Raw genomic sequence first — 13,110 nt, 5'->3', positions numbered from 1 at the left:
GCAACCATCATAAAACACTGAATGAATGAATGAATGGCACATGGCTTGCCTCACAGATATGGAAGATAATTGCAACCATCATAAAACACTGAATGAATGAATGAATGAATGGCACGTGGCTTGCCTCACAGATATGGAAGATAATTGCAACCATCATAAAACACTGAATGAATGAATGAATGAATGGCACATGGCTTGCCTCACAGATATGGAAGATAATTGCAACCATCATAAAACACTGAATGAATGAATGAATGAATGGCACATGGCTTGCCTCACTGATATGGAAGATAATTGCAACCATCATAAAACACTGAATGAATGAATGAATGGCACATGGCTTGCCTCACATATATGGAAGATAATTGCAACCATCATAAAACACTGAATGAATGAATGAATGAATGGCACGTGGCTTGCCTCACATATATGGAAGATAATTGCAACCATCATAAAACAATGAATGAATGAATGAATGAATGGCACATGGCTTGCCTCACAGATATGGAAGATAATTGCAACCATCATAAAACAATGAATGAATGAATGAATGAATGGCACATGGCTTGCCTCACAGATATGGAAGATAATTGCAACCATCATAAAACACTGAATGAATGAATGAATGGCACATGGCTTGCCTCACAGATATGGAAGATAATTGCAACCATCATAAAACACTGAATGAATGAATGAATGGCACATGGCTTGCCTCACAGATATGGAAGATAATTGCAACCATCATAAAACACTAAATGAATGAATGAATAGCACATGGCTTGGCTCACAGATATGGAAGATAATTGCAACCATCATACAACACTGAATGAATGAATGAATGGCACATGGCTTGCCTCACAGATATGGAAGATAATTGCAACCATCATAAAACACTGAATGAATGAATGAATGAATGGCACATGGCTTGCCTCACTGATATGGAAGATAATTGCAACCATCATAAAACAATGAATGAATGAATGAATTGCACATGGCTTGCCTCACAGATATGGAAGATAATTGCAACCATCATAAAACAATGAATGAATGAATGGCACAAGGCTTGCCTCACAGATATGGAAGATAATTGCAACCATCATAAAACAATGAATGAATGAATGAATGGCACATGGCTTGCCTCACATATATGGAAGATAATTGCAACCATCATAAAACAATGAATGAATGAATGAATGGCACATGGCTTGGCTCACAGATATGGAAGATCATTGCAACCATCATAAAACAATGAATGAATGAATGAATGGCACATGGCTTGGCTCACAGATATGGAAGATAATTGCAACCATCATAAAACACTGAATGAATGAATGAATGGCACAAGGCTTGCCTCACAGATATGGAAGATAATTGCAACCATCATAAAACACTGAATGAATGAATGAATGAATGAATGAATGAATGGCACATGGCTTGCCTCACAGATATGGAAGATAATTGCAACCATCATAAAACAATGAATGAATGAATGAATGGCACATGGCTTGGCTCACAGATATGGAAGATAATTGCAACCATCATAAAACAATGAATGAATGAATGAATGAATGGCACAAGGCTTGCCTCACAGATATGGAAGATAATTGCAACCATCATAAAACACTGAATGAATGAATGAATGAATGAATGGCACGTGGCTTGCCTCACAGATATGGAAGATAATTGCAACCATCATAAAACACTGAATGAATGAATGAATGAATGAATTGCACAAGGCTTGCCTCACAGATATGGAAGATAATTGCAACCATCATAAAACAATGAATGAATGAATGAATGAATGAATGAATGAATGGCACATGGCTTGGCTCACAGATATGGAAGATAATTGCAACCATCATAAAACACTGAATGAATGAATGAATGAATGACACATGGCTTGCCTCACAGATATGGAAGATAATTGCAACCATCATAAAACAATGAATGAATGAATGAATGGCACATGGCTTGCCTCACAGATATGGAAGATAATTGCAACCATCATAAAACAATGAATGAATGAATGAATGGCACATGGCTTGCCTCACAGATATGGAAGATAATTGCAACCATCATAAAACACTGAATGAATGAATGAATGAATGGCACATGGCTTGCCTCACATATATGGAAGATAGTTGCAACCATCATAAAACAGAATGAATGAATGAATGGCACATGGCTTGCCTCACATATATGGAAGATAATTGCAACCATCATAAAACAATGAATGAATGAATGAATGAATGAATGGCACATGGCTTGCCTCACATATATGGAAGATAATTGCAACCATCATAAAACAATGAATGAATGAATGGCACGTGGCTTGCCTCACAGATATGGAAGATAATTGCAACCATCATAAAACAATGAATGAATGAATGAATGAATGGCACATGGCTTGCCTCACATATATGGAAGATAATTGCAACCATCATAAAACAATGAATGAATGAATGGCACGTGGCTTGGCTCACAGATATGGAAGATAATTGCAACCATCATAAAACAATGAATGAATGAATGGCACATGGCTTGCCTCACATATATGGAAGATAATTGCAACCATCATAAAACACTGAATGAATGAATGAATGGCACATGGCTTGCCTCACAGATATGGAAGATAATTGCAACCATCATAAAACACTGAATGAATGAATGAATGAATGGCACATGGCTTGCCTCACATATATGGAAGATAGTTGCAACCATCATAAAACAGAATGAATGAATGAATGAATGAATGGCACATGGCTTGCCTCACATATATGGAAGATAATTGCAACCATCATAAAACACTGAATGAATGAATGAATGAATGAATGAATGGCACATGGCTTGCCTCACAGATATGGAAGATAATTGCAACCATCATAAAACAATGAATGAATGAATGGCACATGGCTTGCCTCACATATATGGAAGATAATTGCAACCATCATAAAACACTGAATGAATGAATGAATGGCACATGGCTTGCCTCACAGATATGGAAGATAATTGCAACCATCATAAAACACTGAATGAATGAATGAATGAATGGCACATGGCTTGCCTCACATATATGGAAGATAGTTGCAACCATCATAAAACAGAATGAATGAATGAATGAATGAATGGCACATGGCTTGCCTCACATATATGGAAGATAATTGCAACCATCATAAAACACTGAATGAATGAATGAATGAATGAATGGCACATGGCTTGCCTCACATATATGGAAGATAATTGCAACCATCATAAAACAATGAATGAATGAATGGCACGTGGCTTGCCTCACAGATATGGAAGATAATTGCAACCATCATAAAACAATGAATGAATGGCACATGGCTTGCCTCACATATATGGAAGATAATTGCAACCATCATAAAACAATGAATGAATGAATGGCACGTGGCTTGGCTCACAGATATGGAAGATAATTGCAACCATCATAAAACAATGAATGAATGAATGGCACATGGCTTGCCTCACATATATGGAAGATAATTGCAACCATCATAAAACACTGAATGAATGAATGAATGGCACATGGCTTGCCTCACAGATATGGAAGATAATTGCAACCATCATAAAACACTGAATGAATGAATGAATGAATGGCACATGGTTTGCCTCACATATATGGAAGATAATTGCAACCATCATAAAACAATGAATGAATGAATGGCACATGGCTTGCCTCACATATATGGAAGATAGTTGCAACCATCATAAAACAGAATGAATGAATGAATGAATGAATGGCACATGGCTTGCCTCACATATATGGAAGATAATTGCAACCATCATAAAACACTGAATGAATGAATGAATGGCACATGGCTTGCCTCACAGATATGGAAGATAATTGCAACCATCATAAAACACTGAATGAATGAATGAATGACACATGGCTTGGCTCACAGATATGGAAGATAATTGCAACCATCATAAAACAATGAATGAATGAATGAATGAATGGCACATGGCTTGGCTCACAGATATGGAAGATAATTGCAACCATCATAAAACACTGAATGAATGAATGAATGAATGAATGAATGGCACATGGCTTGGCTCACAGATATGGAAGATAATTGCAACCATCATAAAACACTGAATGAATGAATGAATGAATGAATGAATGAATGGCACATGGCTTGGCTCACAGATATGGAAGATAATTGCAACCATCATAAAACACTGAATGAATGAATGAATGAATGAATGGCACATGGCTTGCCTCACAGATATGGAAGATAATTGCAACCATCATAAAACAATGAATGAATGAATGAATGAAAGAATGAATGGCACGTGGCTTGCCTCACAGATATGGAAGATAATTGCAACCATCATAAAACAATGAATGAATGAATGAATGAATGAATGACACGTGGCTTGCCTCACAGATATGGAAGATAATTGCAACCATCATAAAACAATGAATGAATGAATGAATGACACATGGCTTGCCTCACAGATATGGAAGATAATTGCAACCATCATAAAACAATGAATGAATGAATGACACGTGGCTTGCCTCACAGATATGGAAGATAATTGCAACCATCATAAAACAATGAATGAATGAATGAATGAATGAATGACACATGGCTTGCCTCACAGATATGGAAGATAATTGCAACCATCATAAAACACTGAATGAATGAATGAATGGCACGTGGCTTGCCTCACAGATATGGAAGATAATTGCAACCATCATAAAACACTGAATGAATGAATGAATGGCACATGGCTTGCCTCACAGATATGGAAGATAATTGCAACCATCATAAAACACTGAATGAATGAATGAATGAATGAATGGCACATGGCTTGCCTCACAGATATGGAAGATAATTGCAACCATCATAAAACACTAAATGAATGAATGAATGGCACATGGCTTGCCTCACAGATATGGAAGATAATTGCAACCATCATAAAACAATGAATGAATGAATGAATGAATGAATGGCACAAGGCTTGCCTCACAGATATGGAAGATAATTGCAACCATCATAAAACACTGAATGAATGAATGAATGAATGAATGAATGAATGAATGAATGGCACATGGCTTGCCTCACAGATATGGAAGATAGTTGCAACCATCATAAAACACTGAATGAATGAATGAATGGCACATGGCTTGCCTCACAGATATGGAAGATAATTGCAACCATCATAAAACAATGAATGAATGAATGAATGAAAGAATGAATGGCACGTGGCTTGCCTCACAGATATGGAAGATAATTGCAACCATCATAAAACAATGAATGAATGAATGAATGAATGAATGACACGTGGCTTGCCTCACAGATATGGAAGATAATTGCAACCATCATAAAACAATGAATGAATGAATGAATGAATGAATGACACATGGCTTGCCTCACAGATATGGAAGATAATTGCAACCATCATAAAACAATGAATGAATGAATGACACGTGGCTTGCCTCACAGATATGGAAGATAATTGCAACCATCATAAAACAATGAATGAATGAATGAATGAATGACACATGGCTTGCCTCACAGATATGGAAGATAATTGCAACCATCATAAAACACTGAATGAATGAATGAATGGCACGTGGCTTGCCTCACAGATATGGAAGATAATTGCAACCATCATAAAACACTGAATGAATGAATGAATGGCACATGGCTTGCCTCACAGATATGGAAGATAATTGCAACCATCATAAAACACTGAATGAATGAATGAATGAATGAATGGCACATGGCTTGCCTCACAGATATGGAAGATAATTGCAACCATCATAAAACACTAAATGAATGAATGAATGGCACATGGCTTGCCTCACAGATATGGAAGATAATTGCAACCATCATAAAACAATGAATGAATGAATGAATGAATGAATGGCACAAGGCTTGCCTCACAGATATGGAAGATAATTGCAACCATCATAAAACACTGAATGAATGAATGAATGAATGAATGAATGAATGAATGGCACATGGCTTGCCTCACAGATATGGAAGATAGTTGCAACCATCATAAAACACTGAATGAATGAATGAATGGCACATGGCTTGCTTCACTGAAATGGAAGATAATTGCAACCATCATAAAACAATGAATGAATGGCACATGGCTTGCCTCACAGATATGGAAGATAATTGCAACCATCATAAAACACTGAATGAATGAATGAATGAATGGCACGTGGCTTGCCTCACATATATGGAAGATAATTGCAACCATCATAAAACACTGAATGAATGAATGAATGAATGGCACATGGCTTGCCTCACAGATATGGAAGATAATTGCAACCATCATAAAACACTGAATGAATGAATGAATGAATGGCACATGGCTTGCCTCACAGATATGGAAGATAATTGCAACCATCATAAAACACTGAATGAATGAATGAATGAATGAATGGCACGTGGCTTGCCTCACAGATATGGAAGATAATTGCAACCATCATAAAACACTGAATGAATGAATGAATGAATGAATGGCACATGGCTTGGCTCACAGATATGGAAGATAATTGCAACCATCATAAAACAAGGATGTTCATATGGTTGCTGACTTTGCCAAAAGGGTTATTTGTCTTTGCAAGGCCGGAGGGAAAGTGCAAGTTGTTGCTCTTGTGGATAAATGAAAAGCAGTTAGCTGACGATAGCATTTCCCAGGCTATCATTTGAGAGAAGTCTGGCCATTTATCTGGCGACTTGATGTCCAAAAGTAACCGTGCTGGGGAACAATTTAAGGTGTTTGGAAAAGTTTCCAAAGAGATTCACAGCATGGGTGCAGCATGGCGGGGCTGCTCGGACAAGGATTGAAGGATTTTATCCACAAAGGGGGACTTCTACCTTAGCAGGCTGGACTGTTTTGGAAAAAGATGCCAGAGGGGACCTTTATTACCTTGAAGGAGAATAAAGTAGTGGGACACAACCCGATGGAGGACCGCATCACACTGATAGTTTAGGCTTTGTGTGTGTGTGTGTGTGTGTGTGTGTGTGTGTGTGTGTGTGTGTGTGTGTGTGTGTGTGTGTGTGTGTGTGTGTGTGTGTGTGTGTGTGTGTGTGTGTGTTGACATTTAAGCTGGCTGTTTTTGTTGTTGTGATGTTTGGTTAGAAAAGAGATTGTTGAGCCATTACCGGCTTGTTATCTTATTTTGATACATGTACAGTATACCGTATTTTCCGGACCATAGGGCGCACCGGATTATAAGGCGCACTGCCGACGAGCGGGTCTAGTCAGGTCTATTTTCATATATAAGGCGCACTGGATTATAAGGTGCATTAAAAGGGTTATATTGTGATTTTTTTTCTAAGTGTAAAAGACTTCCTTGTGGTCTACATAACATGTAATGGTGGCTCTTTGCTCAAAATGCTGCATCGATGATGTTTTACACATCATCTTCAACTCACTTTCTGACAGTCTCTTTGTGGGCGCTCTTATTTACGTGCCTCCACTTGGACAGCGTCTTCTCCCCGTCATCTTTGTTGTAGCGGTGTAGCGTGCAAGGACGGGAGTGGAAGACGTGTCAAAAGATGGCGCTAACTGTTTTAATGACATTCACACTTTACTTCAATCAAAAACGGAGCAGCATCTCCTCATCCGTGGCTCACTAGTGCAACAACAACGCCCGAAATGTGTCCGACCGGAACTCTCTAATAACTAAAGTTCCTTGGGTGAATAATGTAAAGTCACTACACCGGTATGTTTTAGTGCTTTCATGGTGAGTTTACTGACAGATATAAGTAAGAACTTTACACTACTTTATATTAGAAATGGCAACACTTTGAGTGCTGTGTGTCCATCCATCCATTTTCTACCGCTTATTCCCTTCGGGGTCGCAGGGGGCGCTGGAGCCTATCTCAGCTACAATCGGGCGGAAGGCGGGGTACATCCTGGACAAGTCACCACCTCATCGCAGGGCCAACACAGATAGACAGACAACATTCACACTCACATTCACACACTAGGGACCATTTAGTGTTGCCAATCAACCTATCCCCAGGTGCATGTCTTTGGAGGTGGGAGGGGCCTATCACCAGGTGCATGTCTTTGGAGGTGGGAGGGGCCTATCCCCAGGTGCATGTCTTTGGAGGTGGGAGGGGCCTATCCCCAGGTGCATGTCTTTGGAGGTGGGAGGGGCCTATCCCCAGGTGCATGTCTTTATAGGTGGGAGGGGCCTATCCCCAGGTGCATGTCTTTGGAGGTGGGAGGGGCCTATCCCCAGGTGCATGTCTTTGGAGGTGGGAGGGGCCTATCCCCAGGTGCATGTCTTTATAGGTGGGAGGGGCCTATCCCCAGGTGCATGTCTTTGGAGGTGGGAGGGGCCTATCCCCAGGTGCATGTCTTTGGAGGTGGGAGGGGCCTATCACCAGGTGCATGTCTTTGGAGGTGGGAGGGGCCTATCCCCAGGTGCATGTCTTTATAGGTGGGAGGGGCCTATCCCCAGGTGCATGTCTTTGGAGGTGGGAGGGGCCTATCACCAGGTGCATGTCTTTAGAGGTGGGAGGGGCCTATCCCCAGGTGCATGTCTTTAGAGGTGGGAGGAAGCCGGAGTAGAACCCACGCAGTCACGGGGAGAACATGCATACTCCACACAGAAAGATCCCGAGCCCGGGTTTGAACCCAGGACTACTCAGGACTGTCGTATTGTGAGGCAGACGCACTAACCCCTCTTCCACCGTGCTGCCCAGATTTTTGAATGCCGTGTGTAATGTTCTTTATTTTCAATGGAACATTTAAAGTTTTGGTGTTGTTTACTGGCGTCATATTGCAGTCTACACGCATCTCTTTTGTGTGACTGCCATCTACTGGTCACACTTATCATTACACCATGTACCAAATGAAATTGCTTCAAGTTGGTAAGCACAACCCAAATTATTGTGTACAGTAGGCGCAGCAAGTTATAGGGCGCACTGTATATATAATATATACATTATAGTGTCTTCAAAGTGTGCATTTTGTAATATAAAATAGGGACTTTTGTCAAGGCTAAAACCAATTATTCATGTTTACATAGTTTTAGGGCTGCAGCTAACGATTATTTTTCTATCGATTAATCTATAGATTATTTTTTCGATTAATCGGTTAATCTATAGATTATTTTTTCGATTAATCTATAGATTATTTTTCCTTTTACCGATTATTTTTTTTATTTAAAATGAAGAGGAAAAAATAAATGTAGGCCAGTTTTTTCAAAAGGCATGGCTTTTATTTACAAAAAAAAAAGTATGGCCACTCAGTCAACATTGACAACAACATGACAAAATATTCTGTAACAATGTAAACATTTAAAACTTTTAACATTTAAAAAATTAAAAGTAGCTTATTTGCTTTTTAATGTGCAAATATAAAAGTAAACATCCAGTGCAAATCTTAATATTCTGGAATAGTATAAGCATTTCAAAAGTAAAAGTGTTGCTTATTTTGCTTTAAAATGTGCAAAAATAAAGATAAACATCCAATACAAAAAAGTGCAAAACGGAAATATTCTGTAACAGTGTAAACATTTCAACAAAAGTAAAAGTATTGCTTATTTGCTAAAATGTGCAAAAATAAAGCTAAACATCCAATACAAAAAAGTGTACAGTGTAAACATTTCAACAAAAGTAAAAGTATTGCTTATTTTGCTTAATAACACAACAATGATAGTATGATTAAAGTGAAAGTTAATTGTTGGTTTGTACATAGTATATGTAACTGTTAATGTTGTAAAAGGTATTTGCACAACTAATTAACGTTAGCGTTTGTGACACGTCTTGTGCCGTGGGGTTCTTTCAGGACCGACAGACTGAACGCCAGACGGCTTTGCCAGGTTTACAATCTTTTAATTTTACACAAAGTCTTTTCTCTTCCAACTCTTTTCTCTTTCTTTCCTCGCTTTTCAGCTCCTCTTCCTCGCTCGCTCGTCGTCCCCTGTCTCTTGCGGCGTCGCTCCCGGCGCGCCCCGCCTCGCCGCTTGCTCGCCGCCGCCGCCTCTCCACAGCGTTAAAGAGGAGCGCGTCTTTGTAAACACTGAACAGGGACGCCAAACGCGCCTCTCAGAGCAAACGGTGCTTTAGTTTATGAATTTACAACGCAGATACAAATGACACATTCATGTTTTTGTGTAATAATGACAACGTATACGCACGCGGACGATTGACTTGTTGATGGTGATGGCAAGAACGCTGTCGGGGGTTTTCTTTTCAAATGTTCGTTCATAGCCGTTGTGCTGCTATGATAGGCCATTTCCGCTCGACACAGTGTGCATACAACAACATTATTAGGCCGTTTATTGAAATACTCCGACACTTTTGGCGTGCTTTTTTCCCTTCGCTCGCATCGTCTGCTTTGCGCTCCGCCATGACAGTAGTGTGACGTAAATATGCGACGCGCCGACGCACAAAAACGGCGTCGACGTATTTACGTAACCGATGACGTCGATGACGTCGACTATGTCGACGTGTCGTTTCAGCCTTACATAGTTTGTTATGGGGAACTCTGTTTCACTCTACCAACGTTTCGAATGGCAAACCATGTTCAAGAACCTAAATAGAGGTTCCACTCTACTACGTTTCAACATTGCTAGTTCTGCATAAAATAATTCTTGACTAGACCTGATTGTTTCTGCAAAGTTGCCATGATGCTGTCGATGAGTAACTTCTGCAGAACCAGGGAGGGCACGACTACTATCCACACTCCCATCTACTACACGCTCCACCCCGCGCCCTGGCAGGAAATGAGTGGTATTTTGGAATGGTAGCGCATTAGCAGGCTGGGGGCGGTGTCAGGGGACAGAGGCTGATCCACACATACTCTCTCATTCTCACAGCAGCAGTAGTAGGCTGCAGTCTGGAGACCTGCAGCATGCTGACCCAGGACTTAACTGAGGACTAACGTGCGAGGATATTTTAGGAAGAGGATCGTCTTATCTTCTCAGGCAGCAGCGTCACTACGGGAGCGAGCGTGGGGCGGGAGGGGGTAAGTGCCCAGATTTCAGCCTCAATTAACCCCCGGCCTGCTAAAGCTGCGCCTTGAAACTCCTTTGTTTTGGTTGTGATGTTAAACCGCGGCTCTTCTGCGGGGTAGCCGTCTGGAATGTGGAGTAGAACTATTCTGGATCTGTGCTGCTGGTGTTGAGGGAAACAAGTGTACGTGTACTGAGAGGGAGGTTTGAAGTCAGAGACGTGGTCCTGGCCGCGGGGGGATTGTGTTACAAATGGATGCGAGATGCAGCGCTGATTGATTGATGCCTACTGGAAAAGACTGGTGCCCTTTTCTCTTCGCCATCGGAGTGGCGGCCGAGGCGTATTTTGGGAAGCTCAAGTCACCCGTCGATTCTATTTCAGAGGTGGCAAACTTAAGAAACTTTTGTTCACGTCCACAAAGGGTTGGGTCTGAATCCTGGACCTTGTTTCCATGGCCAATCCGTCCCAGGAGATCTCCTCCTCGGAGGCTCCCAAGTCTTGCATAACCGGGCGGATTAATCTTTGTCCTTCTTAAAGGCCGGGCTGGGTTAAAGAAGCCGGCGTGCCCTCTCGCCAGCCGCTCTGCTAAACGGCTTTGCGGCGAGCGGAGACCCCACTCGCAGATTAGCAAGTGCGAAGGTCCGCGGTGGTCTCACAGACGTATGCGGAATGACGGCCCAGCTTGTTGTGTAACAGGAGGTTGGGGGGGGGGATTCAAGGCCAGTCTGTAAATAACACTCTTCATGGACCCTCGTGAACACTCTACAGCTGGCATTAATGAAACAGACCAGGGTTTCTGTGGAACTACCGTGCGCTGGCCCAGTTTTTGTCAGCACCAGCCTGGAGATCCTTGAATGTAGACCAAACTCATTTTAGCTCTGGGGCCACTTGAAGGAACATCTATTCCCACGCGGGCCGGACCGGTAAAATCATGGCATAATAACTTAAAGGGGAACATTATCACAATTTCAGAGGGGTTAAAACCATTAAAAATCAGTTCACAGTTTTTAAATTTTTTTTACCCATCACGCAATATCCCTAAAAAAAGCTTCAAAGTGCCTGATTTTAACCATCGTTATATACACCCGTCCATTTTCCTGTGACGTCACATAGTGAAGCCAACACAAACAAACATGGCGCATAGAACAGCAAGCTATAGCGACATTAGCTCGGATTCAGACTCGGATTTCAGCGGCTTAAGCGATTCAACAGATTACGCATGTATTGAAACGGATGGTTGTAGTGTGGAGGCAGGTAGCGAAAACCAAATTGAAGAAGAAACTGAAGCCATATCAGTTTGAACCGACGAAAACGACACGACAGCCAGCGACACGGGAGAAAGCGAGGACGAATTCGGCGATCGCCTTCTAACCAACGATTGGTATGTGTTTGTTTGGCATTAAAGGAAACTAACAACTATGAACTAGGTTTACAGCATATGAAATACATTTGGCAACAACATGCACTTTGAGAGTGCAGACAGCCCAGTTTTAATCAATTCATATATTCTGTAGACATACCCTCATCGGCTCTCTTTTCCTGAAAGCTGATCTGTCCAGTTTTGGAGTTGATGTCAGCAGGCCAGGGAAGCTAGGGTCGATATTCTTCACTTGATCATCTTCGGTGGCATTAGGGACATCCAGGGGGTTTAGCTCGCTCGTCTGCGGGAACAAACTGCCGCCATTGCTTGCCGTGCTAGCGAGGTCCTTTGTCCCTGAATTGCTCACACACTCCGGCAGATTCAACGGGGGTCTGGCGGCAGATGTCTTTGACTTTATGGTTGTAAATGCATCTGCTTTGAGTGTCGCAGGATATCCACACATTCTTGCCATCTCTGTCGTAGCATAGCTTTCGTCGGTAAAGTGTGCGGAACAAACGACTGACCATTTTCGTCGGCTTTCCCCACACCCTCGTATTTTGAACAAATTCCGTCCAATTTCTTGCCACTTTGGCATCTTTGGGCCACTGGTGCAACTTGAATCCGTCCCTGTTGGTGTTGTTACACCCTCCGACAACACACCGACGAGGTACGGAAAACAGTCGAAAAAACGGAAAATAACAGAGCTGATTTGACTCGGTGTTTGAGAAAATGGTGGATTGCTTCCCGATGTGACGTCACAACGTCACATCGGGAAGCGAATAATAGAAA

General features: G+C 41.3%; 1 protein-coding gene across 9 annotated transcripts in view; it reads left to right on the top strand.

The window, feature by feature from the left end:
• rapgef2b (Rap guanine nucleotide exchange factor 2b) overlaps positions 1-13,110 on the top strand; it is a 473,745-nt gene that overhangs the window by 212,444 nt on the left and 248,191 nt on the right. Inside the window, exon 1 of one of the 9 annotated variants that reach the window (XM_061976536.1) lies at positions 10,844-10,974. The exons of the other annotated variants lie outside the window; for them this stretch is intronic. The gene's annotated coding sequence lies outside the window, so the exon portion shown is untranslated. Of the gene's footprint in view, positions 1-10,843; positions 10,975-13,110 lie in introns of those variants that run through there. 9 annotated transcript variants of the gene reach the window in all.

Source organism: Nerophis lumbriciformis, linkage group LG16 (assembly GCF_033978685.3).
Source record: "Nerophis lumbriciformis linkage group LG16, RoL_Nlum_v2.1, whole genome shotgun sequence".
In the NCBI taxonomy this organism is placed as follows: domain Eukaryota; kingdom Metazoa; phylum Chordata; class Actinopteri; order Syngnathiformes; family Syngnathidae; genus Nerophis; species Nerophis lumbriciformis.
The sequence above is the reverse complement of the archived record's forward strand: the minus strand, read 5'-3'. Positions and strand labels throughout refer to the sequence as shown.